The sequence below is a fragment of the Protopterus annectens genome, chromosome 6.part0, assembly GCF_019279795.1.
Source record: "Protopterus annectens isolate FY-2018-M chromosome 6.part0, PAN1.0, whole genome shotgun sequence".
Lineage (NCBI taxonomy): Eukaryota > Metazoa > Chordata > Ceratodontiformes > Protopteridae > Protopterus > Protopterus annectens.
Window position 1 is genome coordinate 193,018,726 of NC_056737.1, and position 20,092 is coordinate 193,038,817.

Genomic DNA, 20,092 nt, shown 5'->3' on the forward strand with positions numbered 1-20,092 from the left:
CTAGGGCAGACTGGTAGTATTGGAATTTGTCCTGTTTTATTAGCTTTTTGACTCCATTGCATAGTTCTAGGAATTTCTGTCTAGCTGAGGGGGTTTTGGTTTTGCACCAGTGCTCCCAGGCTTTATCCCTGTTTTTCATTTCTGACTTAGTGGTTTTCTGTAGCCATGGGGAGGGTTGTGCTTTGGTTCTGGAAAATCTTATGGGGGCATGGTAATTAAGGATGTTCAAGAAGGTAGTATTAAAAAATTCAACTGCGTCATCTAGACTGAGGTACTTTAGAGGATGCCGGTTACATTCTTTGAGGGATGAGATGAATGTGAGTGGGTTAAAGTTTAGTTTTACGTATTTGACGGTAGATGACAGGTTTAGTTTGGTATAGGTATTTTTTTGAGTAGGAATGTTGGGGAGTGATCACTGAGGCTATCTGATAAGCAGCCTGTTATATATGACTGGGGGCTATTACTGACTAGTATCCAATCCAGGGTAGTGTGCTTGCTGGAGTTATTATTTATTCTGGTTGGTGACTGGACTAGTTGGGTGAAGCCATGAAGGTGTACATGATGGGTTGGATTGTTGCCAAAACAGGATTGCCAGTCAATATTGAAATCACATAAGATGATAGTTTCTTGGGGGAGATGGTGGGTAGACCAGCTGAGGAGGTTTTCTAGTGGAGGGATGTTTTGGCCAGGTGGGAAGTAGCATCCAATTATGTTGATGGTTTTGTTTTGGTTAATTTTGAGGTTGGTATATATTATTTCTTCATTGCCTATTTGTGGAGCTGATGATTTTAAGATCTGGATGTTTAGATGATGTTTAAATATTATAGCTACACCACCTCCTTTTTTGTTTAGCCGGTCTACTCTTAGTATGCTGTAACCTGTAGGGAGTATTTGCTCACTGGTAATGTGAGGTTTTAGCCAGGTTTCTGTCAGGATGACTATATCTGGGGAGTACAAGTCTATGGTGGCATGGAGTTCATGGACTTTGTTGGATATACTTCTAATATTTAGGCTTAGTAGAAGGAAGTCACTTGGCTTTCTATTGGCTGTAATATGGGAGAAGTTGTGATTTCTAGTCTGATTATGAGAATTGGGGTTGGAGATGGTAGGGCCAGAGTTGGGGTGGATGTCTCCACTTAGGGCTAGTTTTGATATGCATGAGATTATTAGTTTTCTCAGTTTTTGAATGTGTTTGTTTATAAGGGAAACTTTATGATTGTGCTCTGTGGGTAATAGGTATGGTGGAAGGGTTACTATGTTAAGTTGTAGGGATGCTTTATGTTTGAGTAATATAGTTGGTAGAATATGTGGGGGGTGCATAGGGATGGTTCTTGAGCTGGTGGGAGGGGAGCTGAGTGTGGGTGAGACATGAGTGGTGGTGTGAGTAGTAGTACAGTGGTAGTGGTTGAGTGGGGGAATGATGGATCTTTGGTAGGATGTAAGATATGCAAGGAGAGTGCATGCAGTGAGCATAGGAAAAATTTTACATGTGCTCAGACACACATCCTCTACTAACAAACAGCAATACTCACCTCTGTGGGCATTGACCAGCATAGAGAGGTAGTGTGGTGATTCAGAGCAAAGTAATACGTGCAGTTTTATTTAAAGGGTATGCTGGGAAGTGCTTGTTCAAGTTGTATTGTGCTTTGGGCATCTTTACTTACACCACTACCAGACAGGAAGGGGGTGATGCAGGTCACAGCCATAATCATTCACAATAGGTGCATAGGACACACATGGCTAGCTGCACTAACTGTGGGGGTGGTGGGTTACTGGTTAGTGGAGGAGGAGATGGGGATTACAAGGACAGATTTGTGTCCCAGAGACTCCTCCATGTATGGAACAGACTCCCTCTCCACATCAAGCAGAGTACCTCTTTACCTCTTAAGTGCAACCTGAATAACTGGATGGGAGACAGAAAATATACCCCTGGCATTCCACCTGTGTCCCTGCTGGACAGGGGCATCTGGTGCCGACTTGTCTAAACATGGGCTAAACTCTTGGCTAGGCTTATAAGGGCCTCAGGGCCAATAGCCTAGTAAGCTCCTATTATCCTATAAGTGACCTCAGTGTCACAGATGATTTCTTCTTTGGACAGTGTGTCCATACAGTGCAGACATTGAGATGGCTGGATGTAGCAGGACTACAGGCCTCCCCAGATACTGATGTGGCAGTATTGGTGGAATGTGATTTAAAGGTGGATTGCTGTTAAGGTGCCTCACCCCAATGCCTATGTCATGGCATTGGGTACTGCAATACCTTTACTTCCATAGGTGCTTACTCTGTTTCCTGTGGTTGCTACCTTGTGTATCCATCTAGAGTACAGACGTGCCAACAACCAACATGCGTGGCATTTGCCACCCTCCATAATGAAGTGGAAATGGTGACCACATGTCACACAATAGTCCTTATGAGACTTATTTTGAGATTCTCTGTACTTGTCTCCTGGAGGTGTTGACACTGTTTGGTCAGATCTGTTGACTGACTTCTAGAGAAACTCTTGTATCTTGGGCTGGCTGTGACAAAGGATGGACCCCCTTTTAAGCTGCCATATAGTGAATAATACACATGGCTGAGGCAGTGCATCTCCTACTACTGTAGCACCAGCTAGACTGATGGCAGTGCTATCAGAGGGACAACTCCCTTTGAGAGGGCATGAGAGGCCCCCGTACTGTGCATTCTGTCAGGTGTGGGGGAGAGCACACAGTAACCCTGGGCAGCCAGTGTTTGCACAACCAAGATGGCGACCACGTCAATGTGTCCTAGGACTGTGATTCAGACTGTGTCAGCATTATTGTCAAAACCTGACAAAGTGGTGATCTCTGCATTTTGTCTTGATCCTGCCTCTACAGTAGCTGAGATTTATTCTATTAATACACAGTATGTGAGATATAGTGACGTTCACCCTTGTAACATGATGCTTGGAGGTGTGGGTCACATAGCAGATGGATGCATGCAGGCAAACAATATGCATAAGCCGGTGCTAGTGGTCCATGGACTCTAAACATCAGTCAGTATATCTAAGGGGATAATTAATAGTGGTCATTATGTGCTCCCTAGAGTCATTCTGTGCAGTCCTGCTGTATAATGTCTTATGGCTACTAGCCTGGCTGGCTGGTCTTCCTGTGAAACATGCAACATTTAAATCCACAGAACCTTTGTGCAGTCAACCTTGTATGATGCCCATGCTCTCATCACCTCCATCCTAGGAATGACTTATCTACAAGATTTGCAGTAGCAGGAGGAGACCCTCCTCCAGTTACAGCCCCATTAACCACTGTGTTACTTACATTCTGTGACTTCCTTTTTAACTTCTCCAATTCTTTTGGGTTTCTAATACCATGATGGGAATGGACCCCATTAGTAAGTGAAAGTACAATTAAAGTTCATGAAATTAGTATTGCTTCACTTTTTGATGTCACCCAAAGTGCTCTTTGCAGCACCTGCAATGTGCCCAGTAATGACTCCTGCAATTCGTATGGAGTTACATGTATTGGTAGCATGTCTAAACATGATTGTAGACTTTCTTGTAAGACCTGTTACTCCTACTGCTATTGAAACTATCTGGGTATCTTTATTCCACATTGCTCTTGTTTCTGCTTGCAAATCCTGATATTTTATGACTGTCTGTACTCGGGACACTGTAGTCACTGGGTGTGGCAATTTCAATGATCAATGAATGCTACTTTTGTCATCTTTTCTTGGACCACTATATCCGGTTTTCTAGCATTGTCTTTTGAACTGTTGTCAATGGATGATCCCATGCGATGTATACTTAATCCTTTTCTGTGATGTTTCCAGTGTTTTTCAGCCACTTCAATACCATGATGTTTGCACAATCGCCAGTGCAACAGTCTCGTCACATTATACCTTTCAGTATACAGTCCTTCTGCCATTAGTATGTCATAACCAGAAATGAGGTGTGCAACTGATTTCATTTCTGTTTTACAAAACGTGCATTTGTCTTTCTCCCACATGTTCAATGGACTTTGTAAACCAAAGTGTAAGTACTTCCTACTCATGGCTTAGGTACTGCATCTGGGCCAGGGGTTTTCCATTTTGAGGCTTTTCTTAACTTTGTTTCAGTCTCTTTGGCTGTTGCTTCATCCCATTTCATATCCAGTACCTTTACATTTCTTTTTCTTTTACTTCTATCCATTTAGCATCTTTGTTATGTTCTACAGGATCTTCGTAGATACTTCTCCAAACTTTATCTGTTTCTTCATTTTTTGGGTGGTCTTTCAATTCCTTTTACCCTTTTTCCCAATTCTCTATAAAACTTTTTTGGGTCCTCAATAAATTGCTTATTTTGTACTTTTCCTTTATATTTATGTGCGTGTCTTCTAAGTTGTTCTGCCTGTGCTGAGATTTTTAGTTTATTTGTGATAGTGCATGATCAGGTTTTAATACTGCGTATTGCTGTTATCACGTCTATCTTTCTAAGTATTTTCATTGAGCTGTTCCCTCTACTATACTCTTCTAACAGTAACACTTCTCTTGGTTGCTTTATAGTTTTCTCTGTTCGATGCTTCCATGATTGTATTCAATTTCTCCCCTTTCTCTCCCTCACTATCCTGTGTTCTTGTGGTAGAACTTTATCAGTTATTAATTTAGCTGCATGGTAATATATCCTTTTTACTTCTGTTATATCACATGGATCTCTATAGATAGTCCTAATTGTGTTTATTTGTTTTATCAGACTTCTGACTTTTTGGGTTTTATGGATCCATTTCTTTCATTGAACTTAGTATATCAATCTATCTCTATTAAGTCAAACTCTTCTCTTAGCTTGTTTTCTTCTAAACTGAGGGCACATTTTTTGTTTTCCATTTCCTGTGGGCATTCTATAGAAAGTTCTATTGCATCTTCCTGTGGCACATTCTCTTCAATTTCATCCTGTGCCATCAGTTCCTCTGTCATATGAGAACTCACTGGCCTATCACTCCTCAATATTAACTGTCAGTTTCCACAGTTTCCTGTTCCTTCTCTTGCCATCCAGCTTCAAGTGAATGTTTACACTAGTTTCCTCTGGAAGGCTCCAAAATATCTTCATGTGGCACCTGACCATACCTCTCATCCATACCGAATTTCTCATTTTTTACCGGTCTTGAGGCTCCAAATAATGGGGTGCCACAATTCCCGAGGGTCAGCCCTTAATTTCTGATTTTCCTGGCTCAATTTTTTTAAAATCTTCAGCCTTGACTGATGTCATGTGGGCAATGATGTCAGCCCATGAATACTGCTCCGGGGACATATTTCGAGCAAGCAGGAATTACAAGCTATTTGCGATGCTTGCAAGGGTTTTATCTGTAAACCAGAGGATTTTATTTGTCAGATAGCCAGCAAACTCAGTTTTTTATTTGTGAACCAGGATTAGAACACTGCTGCAAGTCCGTTACAAAGGGGGTGTGTGTGATTCCATTACATGGAGGAAGGGAACTTAATTTATGCTGCAAGTGAAGTAAGTGTTCTGTAACCATTTCTTTGTGTGTGTGAGCCAGCCAGGGAACTCATTTTTTTATTTGCGAACGAACCAGTGGGAAAGGGAATGTGTTTATGCCATGCTGCAAGTACTTTACAAAGGGGGTGTGATTCCATTACGTTTATGCTGCAAGTCAAGCAAACCGGTGGGAAAATGCTTAGTGTTTATGCTGTGTTGCAAATCAAGTAAGAAGGGAAGAGAGGGTGCTGTGATTCCGTTACGTTTATTCTGCAAGTCGAGTGAACCGGAGGTTAAGTTATGCTGTGTTGCAATTCCATTGTATGTCAAGCGAACCGGAGGTGCTGCAAGTCAAGCAAAAAGGGGAGAGTGTTTTATGCTGTGCTGCAAAGAAGGGAAGAGGGAGGGAAAGTGTTTATGCTGTGTGAGTGTGTGAGTGTGTGTGTGTGTGTGTGTGTGTGTGTGTATAACGTCCCATGCAAATATACCTGGTGGCTAGAGTTACTCAGGCTCAAACCCTGTACCTTGAGTACAGGTAGCAAGAGCCTGAATTCCCTACTCACCACCACTTCTAAAAACCATCCAGATTTTTGCCTCATATTTTTGTTCCTCATAAAATCTGTGTTTCTATGGCAAATTAGTGAATGATTGAATTCCTTAAATAATGACAGGTATTTGGATTATAGACTTAATGTATTTTCAGAAACTACATGGTAACACAAAACATTTTATTCTAGCAATTTTCTAAGTTTATAAGCTCAATATTTGAAATCTGTCCTTATTTTAGGGCTGTATTCCCCCATTATTGGCTTTGTCCAGGTGTTTTGTGCTGAGGTTGAGAGCTATGGTGAGAACTGAATTCAGTAAATGATAGTCATTTAAGTTTCATTCTTCCTGTCTTTTAGGAAACAGCTGATCTGGCATAGTGGCATAGTGGTATGTTCTGACTGTAGTGCACAGGGTCCTGGGTTCAAGACTTGGCAGTGAAATGTGTGATGGTAACACAACACTTTAATTTCTAGCAACTTTCCAAGATTATGCAAGCAATGTTTAAAATGTGTCCCTGTTTTTTGGGATTTGAGTGTCGAGTGGATTTTTCAAGGAGCTTAGAGCTTCAGGGGTAGAGACATTAGTGCTGTTTATGATGGTTAGTCCACTTGCATTGTTAATAGCATAATAGGTTGAATACTTGCTTTTGATGCAGAAGGCTGTGGGCTCTACTCCCCAGTCTCCTATACTATTTAGATGCATTGCTGATACTGTATTGTGTTGTACTTTTAAGTGGGTGGATACTGCAGTCCTGAGAATGTCCTCTTTGGCGGTGATAACTAGTAACTATGCACCTGTTAACAGTTTCATCCATACCCTATTGCAATATTACTAGCTTATCATTTTTTTTTTAATGTAACATAGACAATTTATTCCTCAAGGGCAATAGGCACTTTGTAGATGAAACAATGAAATATAAAGTTGTTTGCTAGCAGCAACCTCTTCATTAGTTACAGATCTCTTTAACGTGGAATTAGTTAGATAACTTTTACTTCTGCAGAGATTGTGCATATTTACTGATACTGGTGGATTGTAGATGTGAGTAGACTTATGATGGAAATGTTCTGAATTGGGCAGTTTTGTCATTATTGCATTTTGTTTCATTGTTTACTGGACAAATGTTCAAAACAATAAATTTAAAATGCCTTCTAACAACTGTACTGTATTATACAAAGGAATATAATTTAATACAATCAGGAAGATGTATCAAAGAACACATGCATGTTTCGTGTGCAAGGGGCCTATGATTTGAAAATGGAGGCAGCACAAAGTTAATCTTTTTCTGCCACTGGCCAGATGTATTTTCTTTGAATATGGGTTTCAGTGCTGTTTCAATGAATGTTAGTTTCAAGGGCAGAGGCGTTTTAATACTAAGTCTATTTTAATTGTGAGACTGCATTGCTTTGTTTAGCAGATGTCTATTAGTCTCTGTGCTATAAAATGTAAAATAAAACTTTTAAATGAAATCCAAATCATCATAGAAGTAAAGCAGTATGCATGCACATTACAGTGTTTATAGTAAATGGGGAAAAATAGCCACTGTATATGGGGAGGCCCCCATTCAACCATGAATTTGTGAGGGGGGAAGGGCGGCAAAGTCAAAGACAAACTATAGCTATGCCACTGATCAGTAGGCCATGAAGAATGACTTAGAGGTCCTAGCAAACTATAATATTCTTTTGCTAAGATTAGAATATTGCCTACCATTAAATGCCCTCCAGGTTGAGAGGTATGCACCTGACCAATTGCTTCCTGTTCTACTGGTTTCCCCTTAATTTGGAGTTCCATTGCTCTATCCTTTTGTGGTGCTTTCTGAATTAGATTTTTTACACTGAAGCCTTCCTTCACTTTGGAGGTACTCCATAACCTCAGTTTCTGTTTAACTCCTCCATTACTGATCTCCTTTTCTACTTTTCCTCTTTGTCTTCTTATTTTGACTCCCCTATATTGTCATTGATGTGCCATCATGCATCAGACTTTGCTGTATTGTGTAATTTTTAACTCCCATGACACTGATGTCATGGACCAGTGTCCCATATATGGTCCTGCAGTGAAACCCCTATTCCTGAAGAGGTGCCACCCATATTTAAATGCCCATAGCAAGATGTTATTTTTCATAGGACTGAACCTGTCTAATCTGTCATCTGCCCCACTTTGGAGGACACGTCTACACCTAAAAAGAGGAGGCCATAGTAGTAGGACAGCAGTGTTGGAGTAGAGTGGACTAGCTATGACACACTGTTGGTTTATTTGTCAATATACCACAGTTCAGAGATAGACATGCCTGGCAAGGCACTAGATGCAACACATATGGATCTACAGTGGCATACCCCAGTGGTAGCCAAGGTAAGCAGGGATGTGGTTTACCTGAGTATGTCTGCATCATGGGAAGGTAACATACAGATATCCACAGGATTATGTAGGTGGCAGGGAACTTAACAAGCAGCAGGGGTGTGAACTGCCAGCTCTGTTTAAGAGGTATAGGGTGACTGGCTATGTGGATATGGCTTGTGTGTCAGACATCCACAACAGGTGTCCCAATGGCAGGCACCCCACCATAAGAGCAGGCCTGGGTTGAGGGAAAGGGAGAGGCAGTTCTTTTGTGGGCTGCTATCCGACCTTGCACAGACACAGATATACAGATTACACAGTCCATACCTATGGGTACGCATTTGCAGGCCAGCATAGTACAGATCAGTATTGGTTCTTCCGTTGCAGTAGTGTTACCAAAGTCTTTGTCCAGACAGATATTGCACTGGTGACATATATCACTGGTCAGACTAGACTAGAGGGGGTGTGGAAGGCAGTTCTTTGTGTTGCCATCCCACTGGTACTTTAGTATGAACAGTCTGTAATTGCACATATAAGTTGCAGAAAGTATAGTACAGATCCATACTGGTAATATGCTTCTAGTACTGTTACCATAGACTATTCCTAGGCACAGACTCAGATGTGTATAACACTGTTGATATATATTGTATCATAGAACTGGAGGTCACTGTGTGCCTTCTCTGTGCTCTGTCCTGTGGAAATGCTGCTGCTGCTGCTTCTCTGCTTCCAGATAGATGTCAAACTGCGTAAATATTCCTGCTGCTTTCTTGTTGCACATTTTGTCTTCCACAGTCGCAGATTGGTAGTAAACCAATGTAATATGCAAGTTGTAAGATTCTAGATTTATTAGTGGTCTAATTACTGCATTTCTCAGGGATGCATCAGTGAAATGTAGCTTAAATATGTTCCACCGGATGCCTGTTTCTGGATGAAGGCCATGTGAACATGCATTGCATTACATAGTGGGACTAGGATGTGATGCACATGATTGAGTCCTATTTAAATCGTGAATCACAGGATGCCTTTTTTATTTGCTTAAAAATTTGTGGTGATGGTTGCCAATGCCGGTTCACCATGTAGAGTGCCTTTTGTCTGCTGTCTGTGCATCTCTAGTCTCCCTCCCCTAGTGTGTGGACATTCTCTACTGTCTGTCCTGTTACATGTGTGCTGTGTGTACCCACTGTCACCTCCCATACTTTTCTCACCCTTCAAGCCTTTCATTCCTCCTCTCTTACTTTTTCCTCTTTCTCTCTGTATGTAGGTAAAAAAATATATATCAAATAGAAGACCCTCCCCAGAAAATTGCCGTATTACCCCTCAGCCCATTTTCCCCTTGTGTACCTACTGTGTGTTTATCTGCTTGTTATCCCCCTTTTCCTACTTTCCACCCCATTCATGGAATTAAGGTTTCCTGCTAGCTGAGTGCCACTTGAGTGGTCTTTGCCATCTGCTACATGTCACTGAACATGTGTCAGGGGAGCTTTCCACTGCAGGCACCTACTTGTTTTGCCTTTTCTTGTGATGATGATGATGCATGGGAGCACATATTGGTACCTTGCCCTTCTGCATATGCTACTGGCTATGTCATTGCTCTTTGCTTATGTAATTTCCATCCTCACTCTTTATCTCCCTGAAGTACAGCATTGTGTAGTCATCGCTCATGCAGTATGTCCCTCCTTATTTATGTCTGTTTTGCACACCAGCCTATTGTCCCTTGTATGACTCCTGGTTGCATATATAACACAAACTACCCCCCCCCCCCAAGTCCTAAAACATGCAGTATTTATATTTCAAAGAAAAATGCCACTTTTATTTAAGAAAAAAAAAGAATAAAAAGGAAAACACAGATGCTGATTTTCGAGTCATAATAAAAACTAACAATATAATAAAACTATGTATAGTAACGAAAAAAAACGGTAATATTCTTTTCTCTTAAAATACACTGTTTTTAAAAAAATCCATATTTCCATGCTATGTTAGAAGTAACATCTGAACCAAAGCTATTTGCAAGTATGTTTTTTTTAAACTGGTTAGATGAGCTGGTTCAAAGTTCATTCATGACTCAGGCCTAAAGTCACTACATTGATAACATAGGTGTTTACTAGGCTATTGGCCTGAAAGCCATTTTATGCCTAGCCAATCTTACTCCAAATTTACTAAAATATTGTTGATGTCAGTACTGCAAGGAGTTTTATGGTTATGGTATAGACTTGAGTATGCACAAATGAGGGTATAACTTAAGGACAAATAAGTTACAACTTATAAATGTATACGTAAAGGAAAAATATGTCGAGATATAAGAATGGATGTAAGAAATGTATTCAGGAAGTAAAAAATTATATGTAAGTAATAGGTAGACAGCTTTACAATAAAATAATATTCAGTGCCACAGCTCCCTAAATGAAACGCCAAGACTTGTTACGAGTCCAGGAGTGCTGAAAAAAGACCCAAAACACAAGAAAGACAAATGGTGAACATTGCTTTTATCCTTTAAACTTGTTTTTTGCAGGGGAGACTAGCCCCTCTACACCCCCCAATGTGGGTGTCAAGTTCCACCCACATATACCAGCTTGGATTGTCATACTTCAGAGATAAGGGAATATTCTGACAAACGGCAGTCTCAGACTTGTTTATGTAAGTCCTCTTTTTCGATCATTCAGCAGTGCTATTCCAGAACTCACAGTAACAGGCTTTGGAATTTCACACAGTCCCCCAAGGTACACTGCAGTAATCACAGGGGCATTGTTAAATGTATAAGAAGAAAAAGAAAAAAAAAGTCGTAGATAAACATTTTTTAATAAAACAAATTAGTCTGTTTTGGTCTCCCATAGTGATGAGTACCAGGTCCAGTATGATTGAATTTCTGGTGGGAATGCACACTGTCTGGTCATGAGTATTTGATGGCACAGTGGTGCAGCAGTAGTGTTGTCGCCTCACAGCAAGAGGTTCTCCAGTTTGATTCTCGGCTGGGGTGTCTTCTGTTCAGAGTCTGCATATCCTCCCTGCATTCATGTGGGTTTCTTCTGGGTGCTCCAGTCTCCTCCCACATTACAAAGACATATGTCTGAAGTATTTCTACCCGGGCTTCTGCTGAAAATTGGCTTAGTTCCAAGTCAGACTTTCCCAGTTAACAAATGTTAAATAAATACATTTGTGTTAATAGTCCAGGAATAATGCCTGTGAGTATGAGGCAGTGTATGTGGTTAGTCTCCCATGAATAGGTAGGTACTAGGCTATTGGCCCTAGGGCCTGTGTAAGCCTAGCCAAAAAGATACCCTGGCTTTTGCCACTCAAGAAAATTATTTTCCTGTGCCCCTGTCGAGCACAGCCACAGAAATAATCCCTGGGGTGAATTTCCTATCTCCCATCCAATAGGGTATTTGGATTAGTGGTTGGTGCCTCTAGTAGGTCTAGATATGAGCTATGGGAATCTAGGGACATACAGGTGCCCTATAGCTTGCTTTGATATGTTATGGGACTTGGTCCATTTACAGATCATAATAGACAAATTCCAGGTCATCATCCTGTTTAACCAATGTAGAGCTATGATTGTTGCTAATATAGATTGACTCTTCCACCTTTTGCCTCTGTGCAGTTAGTCAAAATGTTCATAGGTTCATAGATGGTTACTAGGCTAATGGCCATAGAGCCCTTACAAGCCTAGCCATATTTATCCTGATTTGCTCCAGTTGTCATTGGTTAGGTGAGCAAAATTCACACAGAAGAGTTTATAGTACTTAATACCAACTGCCTCTGTCCATGCAGGACATGGGTGCCACCCCCAGAGTGAATTTGCGGTTACCTATCCATTGATCCAGGTTTTTTTTGAAGAGGATCAGGGAGGAGCTCCATTTCACGTGAATTGGGAGCTTGTTCCAGAGAAGTGGCAGTCTCGAGGAGGTGTATATGTCTCTTCAGCATGATATGTTCATGTTACAGGCTATGTTAAGATCCCTGGAGTGAATGACCATCATGCAATTTGATTTGTGAATGTGTAGCATTTCCATTAGGGCAGGGTCATAGACTGCCCTGTAGACCAGGCACAGGTCACCCTTTAACAGCCTGTAGGAGACACAGTACAGTGACAGGGCTTTCATTCTTTCTGCCTAGGTCTTGCTTTGGGTGCCGTGTATTTTCTTGATGAGAAACCTCTGGGGTCTTTTTAGCTGGTGCAGGTGTCTGAGGTACATGCAAAAGGGAGCATTGTATTGTTGGTCTGATGAGGGTCAAGTATAATGGAATTATCTTTAGATCTAGCTGCAATGCTCTTTCTTATGAGATGTGCCACATAGAAGACTTTACTTGCCGTTATGGAAACTTGGTGGTTGAAGTTTGGATTGGCATCAACCTGTGTACCCAACTCACGTTCCACTGGGTCTATACTTAGGGGGTGCTATGTATAGTGTAATTAACAGGGAAGTTGGCTTTTCCAAAGGGAATAATGCAGTTTTTTTGCATTTAGCTTTAATCTGTGGCTTTGGCACCAATCATTTGTCTACATTAACCCTTTCTGCAGTATGTTAATCCTTGGGGGATTCAATGATTGCATCACAGGCTGTCTACGTTTGCCTGGACTTATGAGAAATAAATTTGAAAAAGTAAAGGGCCCAGCACAGACCCCTGTGATACACCACTGGTGACTGGTCTTCTGCTAGAGGTGAAGTCACCTACTTTGACAGCATTTGTTCTGTTGGTAAGCCAAATGGCTGTCCATCTAGTGAAGTATGGGTTAATTCCCAGTTGAAAGAGTTTCTGTATAATACCCGAGTGGGGGATTGTGTCAAATGCCTTGGCTAGGTCAAGGTAGGTGGTATGCATTTCTCTCATCCAGGACATTGGTGACTTTCTTGAATGTCAACTATGTTCAACAAGCATGATCTACCTTTAACAAAGCCAAACTGAATTGAGTCTAGAGTTTGGAGATGACCTATATCCTTGTTGATAAAGTCCGTAATGATTCTTTCCATGGGCTTGCAGAAGAGGCCAGTTAGACTTAATGGGTCTTTAGTTTCCAGGGTCGGTTGATGGCCCCCCTTTGCACAGAGGGATTACTGTTGCTGTCCTCCATTCCACTGGAACATAGCCAGTTCTCAGGCTGTGGTTAAAGAGAGAACCAAGTGGGTCTGATAGGTCATGTTTTGGGTTGTTGAAAAGGCAACCTGGGATGTTATTGAAGCCATGTTTTTGGTCTTGGAGATTGCAGATATGACCTGTTCTCTTGAGATAAAAGGCTGAATAATGGTGGCAGGTATTCTTTGGGGTATGACTGGTGGGGACAGTGGAGTGAAGTTTGTGCCAAATCTGTCAGCTACTAGGTTGGCTATTTCCTGCAGTAGAGTATGGGTGGTGCTATCCACTACCAGTTTGGCAAATAGCTGGACATTTCTTTTCAGATTTTGGATGTAGTTAAAGAATGCCTTGTGATTGTCCTTGGCTAGTGATGCTGTTTTACTTCATAATTAGCTTTGGGGGGCTTGACAAAATTTCTGACTTGTTCATTTAAGCTGTAGAGGGAATTCTTCCTCTGCTGAGCCTACTCTCTCTTGTTCTTAGACATTAGTTTCCTCCTCTTGTTTTGTAGCCTGTTTATGTTAGGTTTCCACCAGGGTGGCTTGTTTTTTCGGCAAGACCTACTTTTGATCTGGTCAGGCACAGCCAAATCTATACAGCTGCCTTAGTGGTTATACAGGGCATTGGCATACAGTTCTGCACACAAGTCCATGTTATCTGTGATTGAATGGGCTTTGAAGCTTCTTATACCATCACTTAGTAGGAAGTCATTTGTTTTGGAAAAAATGTTTAAGCTTTTTCCAGCTTGATGGGGTATCAGGCCTTATACTTATGTTGAACAAGACTGATTTATAGTTTGAACTTAGCAGGGTGAGCATCACATGGGGGGAGTGCAGTGCTCCCCCATGTTGATAAATAGTGTCCAGGACATTTAAGCCCCTTATGGGAGTGTTGGCTATCTGTTTCAGAGCATTTCTGTTGACAATGTTCAAGAACCTCTGAGCTAGTATGTTTGTGGTTGTGTATGTTTCCCAGTCGATGGAAGAATAGTCACCATAACCAGGGTGTATGGCTGTATGGCAAGTGATTACAGTAAGTCCAGGTATGTGGTATACTCTTCCTGGTTCATGGCGGAGGACCTATAGCTAGCAGTGATGTGGTAGGATGTTTTGCATATAGTTAATTGCACATGGAGTATCTCAAGAGAGTCTTACTGTTTGACCAGTCTGGAGGTGTACTTTTCCTTAATGAAGATGGATACACTTCCTTCTTTAGTTCTTTCATGCTCAGTTTGTGGTCTGAAAGTGTAGAAGGCATTATATCCCAGCACAGCTGGAGTGCTTTTTGTGACTTTGAACCATGTGTCAGTGACTGCACAGACATCAGCATCTTCCAAGGTGAGGACTGCTTTCAGAGAGTGCAGTTCCCTGTTCAGATTCCTAGTGTTAAGCAGCAGAACCTTGAGTTTATCTAGAGATTATTTTATGTCAGGAGGCTGGTTGTGTTGACACTGCCTCAAAAAATAGAGCACGGTAGGGGTGGCTAATCCATTTTCAAGTATCTGAAAGCCTAGAGGAGACAAGTACAGACCATCTTTGGTAAAGCAATGTGGTCTGTTGAGCATGTCTTCCCAGGCTGATAGATATTGGATCCCCTTGAACTGACAGCAGAAGCTATGCCAATTGTTAGTGAATCATGTTTTGTTTGTATTGTGGCATTATCATTGGTAAAGGTAGTATGCTGCTTATTGCTAGGCTAATACCTGCCTGGGGGGCACAGTCTGACAGCTTGGTCATGTCTCACTTCATATAGTCCGTAGAAGTACATCTCAAGTCAGTCACCCCCACATAGACTATGACATTGTCATAACTTGAGTGACTTGAATGCTTGCTTGACTTGATGGATCCTGGCACCTGACAGGCAGCTAACAGTAACTCTCTCCTTATCCAGCCTTGTGAGGGGAAAATCTGTGCGTCTCACTATGGAGTCACCTTTGACCAGTACATTAGGTTTTGAGGTATTATGCCTTATGGGCTTATTTATTGAGACACTGGTATGCGTGTTATGTGTTGTGGTTGCTTTTTGCATTGCTGTGTGTGCAAGTAGTTTCCATTTGGGAGGTCTCTGGTCTTTTGATAAGCTTCTAGCAAGTATTTGTGCATATGTGAGTCTGTGTTGTGACCTTATTTCATATGGGAGGCGATGTGTGTGTGCTGACAACCTGTTTGGTGTCTGATTTGTCATTATGCAAGATTATTGCCTCTAATTTCATAGTGTAATTACATCTCTCACATAGAATATTTGTTTTAGGAATAAGTGGATGTCAGTGTACATGAGACAATTGCTACATTGCCTCAGGATGCCCATGTCAATCAGGCTGGTTGGAGAGATGATGGAAAACTCCCCGTCCATTATACAGGTTCTTTTTGTATGTTTTACTAGGGAAAAGAGTGCACTAATTCAACCAGATTTTGCTCTAAGATTACCAGAGGGCTTATACTTGTGTAGGCTAGGGATGATCAATATGTCAGTGCTGCTCAGTGAGTAATTGAGTTGCTCCTAGAGCAGCAGAGAAGCTTCAGAAGATTTCACTGATGGCTATCAAAGGAAAACACTGTGCTTCAAGGCTTTTACTTTTATACAGGGCACTGCTAACCCCTGGTGCAAAGCACAGCAACGCACACAAGTAAGTCTTAAATAAGCTGAAATAAGCACTTAAGTCTAGTTACCGATAGGAAAACACAATGAACCTTCCTCCATCAATCCCCAACTCAGATGGGGCTTGATTACACACTTCTGCCACAAGGGTGCAGGGAAGCCTTCTTAATGTAAGATGGCTAGTTTAGTGCTCAAGTGTAATAATGAATCTAGTCTATGCTATTTAAGGCAACAGTAACAATTCAAACCATGTGCTATGGGACAAGAACAGCTTATTAAAATGTATATTAGTTTCAGTTTATTAATGATGTTAAAAAGCAAATATAATGTGTATGCAGGGCTGGGAAAATACAGCTTCATAAGCTACAGTACTGTTGTTTTTTTTTAACTGCATTCTTTTAGTATGTAATAAGAGAATAGTACATGTTGCATGAAGTGAGACATATAGTTATACAAAACGGAATTTGTTAGCCTGACTCCTCCAAGCTAAGAGTACGTTGTTGCTAGAGCAGGTTTGAAACATCCAAGGTCAGAAACAAGACCCTTTGGAAGCAGGTGAATCACGTATAGGAAGGTGTTCACATGAAGTCTAGGGTGAAAATCACGAAGGATGAGAACATTTGCAAAGTTTTCTATAGGACACAGTCATTATAACGTCATAAAATTGCATGAGCAGTTTGATAGGAAAAATGTATAAAAAATGTGTTTTGTCTCTGTTCAGAGAGACTATTTTGATATCTACTTTGAAGACCATCTCCCAGTGCTGTAAAAATAAAATTTTTGTTTGCACACCCTGAAGTGTTGTTACTGACTAAAGGCATATAAGGTAAATTCTTAATATTATTTATTTATGACTTTAACAATTTGGTGCCGTGACTCGGATCTGAACTTTGGTATTGCTGCAGAGCCATTCTGGAATAGGGCCCATCACAGATTTTCTGTGAATTCCACACTGCTTTGTATGGAATAGCTATTTAGGGAATGCAAACATACTAGCCTTGGCAGGGAAATGGTTTTATAAGGGGAAAAAGGGTTGTGTTTTTTTTTCTAGACAATTTTGTATGTATGACTGTTTCAGTTTGAGTGGTTGTAAGATATACAAGTAATAGTGGGAGGGCCCCACAGTAAATGAGTATAGTAAATGTATGTGCACATACAGTAAAAGACAAATTAACACAAGGAGGTGCTTTATGTCGAGGGTGGTACCCTCAGGATTGAAAGGTAAGAAGTATGAAAGATGTTTATTCTGTCAATGTATGAATGTAGGAGAGAAAGAAAAGAAAAAGTTAAAAGCTAAAAATAAAGTTAAAATAAGTTCACGAGCCCACTGCATGATTGGGATGTAGGCTATATACTGTTAAAACAAATTCATGAGCCTACTGCATGATAGATAGAGGTATGCGTTGTTAAAATAAATTAATGAGCCCGAAAGCATGTTGGGACTTAACAGTGTGATTGTGTAAAAGTACCCTCAGAGGCTCCAAAAGAGAGGTCAATTCTGGATACAGTACCTATCCGCCCTGTTATCCCGACTGCAATGCTGGAGCTGTAACTTTTGAGCTCGTGTAGGGACAAAAGCAAGGGGGGTGCTGTGGGAAAAGGCTGATCGAAACCTCTCCTCTGTTGCTGCACAGTGACAGACTTCCTACCCTTACCTCCCTGTATGGTGTGTGGATGACTACAGTTATTTTCTGTCTTTGAAATTGCCAGAATCCAGGAGTTTTAAGGTAAGCCTAACATTTTTATTACTGATTTATAAAATAAGAAAAATGGGAGCAAAGATAAGCAAGTAAGGTCAAATCCCTGAAAAGGGAACATCTGCATATTTTATGTATTTTAATTATAGGAAGGAAAGTTGTAAATATTTGTATGATTGGTTTCAGCTTACTAAGCATTGTGCTGGTGGAGTATTTCCATTAAATGGAACTTATGATAAGACTAAACTGCTGACATTAAAAGGCATTTTGGGAAAAAAAGCAAAGCAAAGTAAGTGGGGAATAAATGACAGCATTTTAGTAAATCACTTAAAAGGATAAAGGAGTCAGCATTAAGAAGGTTGCAGGATGTTAATAAGAAATTGTTTCAACAAAAGAGATTAAAAAGGCAGTACAGATCAGTAAAAAGGGATCCCTTTATCCTGTCTTAGCAGGTTTGGAACAAACTGAAAATGGCCAAAAAGCAGAAACGTCTAAAGAGGATAATAATCCTCCAGTGGCTACTGCACCCCACCCTCATATGTACCGGTACAGGTGACTCCTGTACAAGATTCTGCTGTTTCTCAGACCTCTGTATTTTTTTGAGCACAAGGTCAGTAGGGTACTGTTACATCTCAACTTAGTTCTGCTGTTAGCTCTCATCTTTAGAACAGCATCTGCAGTTAATGTTTTTTTCTTCCTATCATTCTCAACAAGCTTCTACATTTCCAACAGGAGCACTAGTGTTTGATATTCCTGTAGCTCATCACAATCGCTCACACGATAGGGTAGGACAAGAGGCTATTGCCTCTGCAGAAGATTTTCTTGGCACCTTTAAAAAAGAAAAAAATGGGGGAGGGCTAATGCTGATTTGCATACCATGTCTAAATGTTTTCTAACTAAAACAAGAAGGAAAAAAAAAAAAACATCCATAAAGGTTTAAGGAGGAATCAAAAAAAAAAAAAAAAACTATTACAACCTACTTTGACAGATTTAAACCAGATGCTTCGGAACATTACTCCACTGAAATAAAAACATGGTTACTTAAAAAGGCTAAAATAAATTTTATTCCCACAGGAAATGCACTAATAAATAAAAGGATAGCACTGGTAAATTACAAAAGTGTGTCAGGCATGTAGGCAAAATAAAGAGAAAGCCGTTGCAGATTATTTGAGTTATCTTAAAGCAGTGTTTGCTAAATATTTAGAAATGCCAGATCCAAATGAACAAGCTAAACCAGCTGTTGCAGCTGCCTTCGTGCAGGGTTTTCAAACCCTGTACAAAAATCAAATGAAACAACTGCTTATAGACTGGCAGGAAAAAGACTTAAAGTCCATATTAAGTGTTGCAAATCACTGTACTGACTACGGCAAGGTAATAAAACAAAAATAAATCTTAATCCCTTTGCTGCCACTAAAAGACCCTATGTCCCTATGTTAAAGTAAAAATAAATGCAAAGCCAGTTCTATTCTTGGTAAAACTGGCAGCACTAGGTTTGCATTAAAAGTTACTTCAGACAGTTAAATACCAGTATAAAAACAAAGTAAAGGCAGTTGGTGTAACAAATGCCACTGTTACGTATCCTGTTTCAGAACCCATCCCCATTTCTTTAGGTTCGAGTGAAGAAAAACATTTTCTTTTGAGTACTACTGCACCAGTAAACCTACTAGGAAGAGATTTGTTATGTAAGCTGGGTTGTACTATTTACTGTACCCCAGATGGGGTGTATCTAAATGTTCCAACAGAATCAAAGGGGGAAGTATTGGCAGTTTTAGCAGAAGCTGAAGAACAGCCTGCTGTAAGCATACAGGCAAATAAAGAGTTACAACAGCAGGTACCTGTCAACTTGTGGGCTAAGCATGCAAATGAAGTAGGTGTACTGAAATCAGCAAAACCAGTAAAAATAAAATTAAATCCATCAAAACCTCACCCCAGAGTTCCACAATATCCACTAAAGCCAGAAACATAGCAGGGAATCAAACCTGTAATTCAGTCTCTAATACATCAAGAAATTATATAATAATACTAGCTAAAAGCCCTTGTAATACTCCTATTTTTCAAGTGAAAAATCCAGGAAAGGATACTTTGTACAAGACTTAAGGGCTGTAAAGTAATGAAGTACTACCTACTTTTCCTGTTCCAAATCCAAGAACAATACTGAGTTCCATACCACCTACAGCTAATTACTTTTCTGTGATAGATTTTATGTTCAGCATTCTTTTCTATACCAATTCACCCTGCCAGTCAGTTTCTGTTTGATTTTATGAATCAGGGACAGCAATATACCTGGACACTGCTGCCACAAGGATATACTGAATCTTCTTAATTATTTTCTCAAATTCTACAAAAGATTTGGAGAATGTGACATTTCCGAGTGGGTCTGTCTTAGTACTATATGTAAATGATTTAC